The sequence below is a fragment of the Solanum dulcamara genome, chromosome 2 (genome assembly GCF_947179165.1).
Source record: "Solanum dulcamara chromosome 2, daSolDulc1.2, whole genome shotgun sequence".
Classification (NCBI taxonomy): domain Eukaryota; kingdom Viridiplantae; phylum Streptophyta; class Magnoliopsida; order Solanales; family Solanaceae; genus Solanum; species Solanum dulcamara.
This window is the reverse complement of record NC_077238.1, coordinates 11,122,058-11,128,057: the sequence shown is the minus strand read 5'-3', so window position 1 is coordinate 11,128,057 and position 6,000 is coordinate 11,122,058.

Genomic DNA, 6,000 nt, shown 5'->3' with positions numbered 1-6,000 from the left:
GACAACCACTAATTCTCTAACAAATAAATAATAATAAAACATTTATTGCTAAAATAGTGAACATCCACCATTATTAGTTTTAGAACATAAACCTATTTATTACCAGTTACTAAAAGAAATAAAAACAAAACTGACAAATTTATTCTTTTTTTTAATTATTATTATTTAATTAATGAGTACTATCAAAATATCTTACTTTAAATTTAAAAATAAATAAAGAAATAAATGAAAGAAAGTATAAAAGCATTCAGTAATTCAGAAATGGTGAGAGATTTCTATTGAAATCAGAATATGAAATTGTCATTGTGTTTTCTTCAATTCCTCTAATATTGTTTTTCACTCTATTTTATTTTCCTCCCTTCATATTTTTTGATTTTTTTAATATTTTAAAACTTTTGAAAGAAACGAGTTGGGGTCACTTAGTTTTTGTGGTTTTTTTTTGGAAAAATTACACAAAATAAGTCAAATTGTGAAAATATTTATCAAAATTGAACCCAACTCAAACTATTTACCCTTAATAGACTAATGGTCCAAACTATTTATCATCTTACCTTGTTTTCTTCCTTTTAATTTCGCGCATAAAATCATGTTGACGTCAACATCACTACTGTGAAATAATCTTCTGTGATACTCCATCGGTATATTGATACCATATCGGTATCTTATAGGATTGAGCTTAATTTTTGGTGATACTCCGTCGGTATATTGATACCCTATTGGTATAATATAAGATTAAACTCTTTTTTAAGATACAAAAATAAAACAATTAAAAGAAAACTATTTAAATTACAATCTTATTTATTAAATTCTAAATTAGTAAATATGTTCTTTGTGATACTCCGTCGGTATATTGATACAATATCGGTATTATAGGCCTAACCCATCGATGACCCCTTAAAATTGGCACCAACATTTACTTATACACCTAAAGCAGGAGATGTTCATTTTAGACACCTAATGTAAGGGTCTGATGTGTCATTTTGACACTTTTTACACAACTGGAATCTCACGTGTTTTCTACGTTTCTGAGGCGCGTAGAAACTATTTTTTCATCTGATGTGGCATCAAACAAGGCCTATAATGGTCATATCTCTCTTATCTATATATTTATGCCCCTTCTTCTTTATTTTTGCCATAATTTCTTAGCTTGTTTCTCTGATTTGGAAAAAAGAAAAAGGCAAAAATCAGTTCTCTCTTCTTCTTTGTTTTTCTCTCTTTCATTTCACTCTTCTCCTACACTTCCATGTCGAGCTTCTCCAACTCTTCCATGGCCTCTTTGGATGAATGTCGATATTGCAAATGTGGTAATGAAACACTATTAAAGATTTTTTGGACCCAACTAAATCCAGGTCTTAGATTTTTTATTGTAAACTTTCAAAGATAAAGTAATTCTTTATGTTAATATTTTTATTCATATATTACAACTTTTATTCAATGTGAATCTTAAAGCTCTATTTATTTCCGGTAAGTACAATAAAAGAGGAATAAGTATTTTCTGTTAATTGTGAGCTTTTAATTTATTTTTTTTCTGATTGATTTTGTAGAAAATGGATGGGTGTGATTTTTTTTACTAATATGAAGATCGACACCCTCCTCAAGCAAATAAGGTGATCTGGGGTTTGTTGAAGAAAGTCAAGGCTTTTGATGAAAAAATAAATCAAGCAAGAAATATATTTATTGTTGGTGTGATCGCTACTGGGTTGGTAATGTTTGGAATATGGAGATTGAAGCCTAATTGTTAAAATGTGTTGCATTGTTCAGGTATAGGGGGTAGTCTATCATTAGGTATAGGTGGTGGTGTAGTATTATTTTGATGTTTTTGTTGCTATAAAGTTGTCTATGTTTTGGATGAAATGAATCTTCATGTTGTTGTTGTTGCTGTAAATTTCTAGCTAGGCCACAATTGTATGTATTTTGATGTTATTGTTGTATACAATTCACAATTCACATCTTGTTGAAGTGAATACATATTTGACTTATTAAAAATTTAAAATCCTACAAATTGTTGGATATTGTGGTAGCTTTTCATTGCATTCATCAATGATAGTCTGCAACATCTCTATTTGAGAAACAAGGCGACAATTGCATTATGTGACATGACAATTTAATACCAAAAATATTTAACAATATCACAATGTAACTCAAAAACATAATCCACAATGAACTCGAAGTTAGGATTATGCTAAATACCACGATCAATGGACTGGTTTAAAAGGTTACAATCCTCAAAAGTGATTACGTTACATAGCTAAAAGTATTCAAAACTTCAAGCTGCTGTTACTTCTTCTTTTTGTTTGCCATTTGCTGCAACTGGAGGTAGTGACAGCATCGCTATTTTTCCATGTCAAGCCCTTAGGCTTAAAACCAAGGTCCATGCCTGTTGAGCTTGTATCCTTAAAATTTGAACCTGTTGGTAGAATTCTTTGACTTGAAGTCCCTGACTGTTTTTACAAAAAAGGAGAAACCAAAATTAGTAAGTAAGTTGCACTAGTGAAGATTAGTATGTAACCAAATGAGAAAACAACATACATTGAGTATTTAGGTTCCACTTGCACTTGCGAATATGCCAAATCCAACATTACTTGATCCACCATATGATGGCTTCTTTGTCCCCCCTCTTGTAGAGTCTTCTTCAGTTGCTGCAACTCCTCTCTTTTGTCCAATAGTCTCTTTTCTCCTCCGAGGTAGTTGACTTATTATTCCTCTTCTAAAAGGAATATTTGTATCCACATATGATGGTGGTTGGCTTGAGCTTGTATCATTTACCCTCTTAGCTCTACTTGTATCAACACAAACTGTTGTTAAAGAAGCATGCTTGCTTGATGTTGTTGATGCAGGTTGGCTGAATGTTGTTGGTTCAGGTTGGCTAAAGTTTTTTGGTTCAGGTTGACTGAAGTTTTTTGGTTCAGGTTGTCTACTTCCTTGTGAGCTTTGACCAGTAAATTATGAATTATGGATAGCTGCTTCTGAACTTTGACCAGCAACCTGAATATTTAAGCACAAAATATATGTTCATTAAAAATTCAACAAGTGATTGATAAAGACACAAGCAAGTATAAATTATGTTACCTTGCAATATCTCTTGTTATGATCTTGTTGTTTACATATGGAACAAGTCTATTTCACCCCTTGTTTGGACATTTTTCCATACTTCTTTCTTGGTTCATCTTTGCCCTTTCTTCTATTTCTTGCAGGTCTGCCAGACATTGGTTTAGGTTCAAGAGGTTCAATCTTTGGATTGTTAGTTTCAGGCCACATCTTCATATTTGGAATTGGTTGGATGAAATGACTATAAGCCTTTAAGAAGGTATCCTTTTTATACTAATGCTCCACAAAAGGTTCAGGCTCCTGTTCTATGTGCCACAAAACAGCAATAGCATGTTGGCATGGAATGCCTCTCAGTTGCCAAGTTCTACAACTACAAACTCTATCAGCCAAGTTAATTGTATGCCTGTACTCCCCTTCTCCAATCTCAAACCCAACATCAGCATTCTAAAGCACCTTGCATGTCTTAGACTTGTCCTTATTCTCCTCTAAGATAAGTCTAGCCATAGGTGCAATATCAGATATCCAGGTGTTGGCAAACTTAATCATGTCCACAGTTCTTGTCATTATCTTTTTCCTAATTTTCTCCAACATGGTTATTAAATATTTGTATCTACATGATATGATCCGTGAGTTAAAGGTCTCACACAAGTTATTTTCAACTACATCACATTTGGAATGCTCTTGAAAGAATGCCCTAACCCATGACACCTTTGGATAATGCAATAAGTCAGCACAAATATCCTTACCAAGTTTGCTCATTTTATGAAGCTCATCCTTGAACTTCACTTCAAAACTTGCCTTTGAACATCTCTAGAATTATTTTCTCCTTTCCTCTCCCTTCCAGATTTGATTTCAATTAGACCAAATATGTTTAGCAAACCTTCTAACTTCAGCATTTGGTAGCAGTTCATCAACAGCTGTATGAAAACCCTGCAAAGAAAATAAAATGCAATTCAATACTTAATAGATAATCTAATAGCTTTAGCAAATGTAATATGTAATTACCTTTTGCATATCTGCCATCACAGTAAGACCCTATCCAGTACCCAACTGCAGGTCCTCTTTCAAGTAATTGATAAAAAAACTCCAACTATGCTTAGTTTCCTTATCTACAACTGCCCAGGCTATAGGAAACATCTGATTAATCCTATTATTCTTCTACATCCTTCCTTCCACCCCCTTTTCAATGCATCCAAGCACACATAGAAGTATACAAATAAATTCTTTCCTGGTGCAGTTTCTCTATCCATTCTTAAAAAAATAGAACTACCAGGATTGGTCTATTTTATAACCTCAGCATAATCACATAATCTTGCAAATTCCATATTCCAGTCTCCCATGGATTCTCTAAGAATCATTAGTTTTGCCTTGTAACAGATGGTCCTACCCACATACAATCCTAACTTCTCCCTGCACAATTCTTTATGGATGATTGTTTAGTTATTTCATCCCTGAATTTGTTTGCTAGGAATTTACTTGTACATATTTTATTCTTATTTGATGGAGAACACTTATGTATAGGATGGTAGTTCTTGATCAAAAAGTTACCAGAATCTCTATCAATTGCACCATAACACAACCATTTGCATTTTTCTTTGAATTTACATTTAGCCCTCACTCTATGAAGTTCATTAGGCCTTAACTTAATCTGATAATTATTTTCTACTGCATAATTTGTCAAAGACTTTCTAAATTATTTAGCATTTTCAAAAATCATTTCAAGTTCAAAAATAGAGACTTCACATTCAGCATCATACTTGACATTTTTACTCTTCCTTCTTCCTGGTTGATCAACACCCCTAACAGTTTCTGCATCTAATACATCTGTGCTATTATCACTATCACAGTCTGAGCTATCAATATACTCTTCATCTCCTCCTAATCTGCCAACATATCTATCCTTCTTATTTCTTCCAATATCTTCAAAGCCTCTATCAATACCAGCTTCACCTAATGGTATTTCTTCAGGTACTTTCTTTTTTCTCTTAGGATTAGGATTTCTTTTGTTCCTCCTTTCAGATCTAAAGGATCTCAATTCTTCATCAACATCTGAACCATCTTCATCAGGAATGACATTTATATCTGAGTCACTACTATGCAGATCTGACTCATTCATATCTGAAATATCCTCAGTCTCATTCACATCTGAAACAACCTCAATCTCCACATTTCTAACATCAACAGAGTCTGGCCATGGTAAAAGACCAGCTGGAGTTGGCAATTCCTCTAACTCATCAATTTCATGGACCACATAAACATGAAAGTCATCACCATCTATTAAGTCTTTCACATAGTCTAACAACTGAATATCAGAAGTAACTTGGACAAATTCATTGTTAATTTCATTTTGACAGTAAAAACCCTTCACATTTGTGTACCCAAGGTCTTCAGTGTATGAAAGAAACTCGACAAGGCTAAAATGATCTTTATCAATGGCAACGGCAAATACATCTACTTCTCCTCTGTAAGTAGGGTTAGGGTCTGCGATAACATGACCCCCATGATGAAAACATGTCAATATATAGTCGTCCATATCTCAAAAAGGAAATACCCAAAGCCTCTTACTTTATCAGTGTAATTTCTAAAAAAAACCTAGTTACAAAATGCTAATAGAGAGTGGACACAACCAGAACATACACCTTCTTCTTCAAGGATGAAGCATGCAAACACAAGAAGTAGTTGATAGAAATGTCAAAACTCCCCAAAAAAATGCAATCTCCAACACTTGATTTCAACCTTTAAACCTGGAAATTGGCAACATAAACTAACATAACAGTTAGTACTAACTAAGAATTGAATGAAAATCAAGAAAGATTGAACTTTCATACACTTACCTAGGTTTTGATCGGTGAAATTGAAGAGGGTTTCGCCTTTGAACTGAAGAGACAATGGAGAGTCAGTGTTGAAGATCAACTTTTGACCATTTAATCTTAAAGTTATATGACGTGTAAA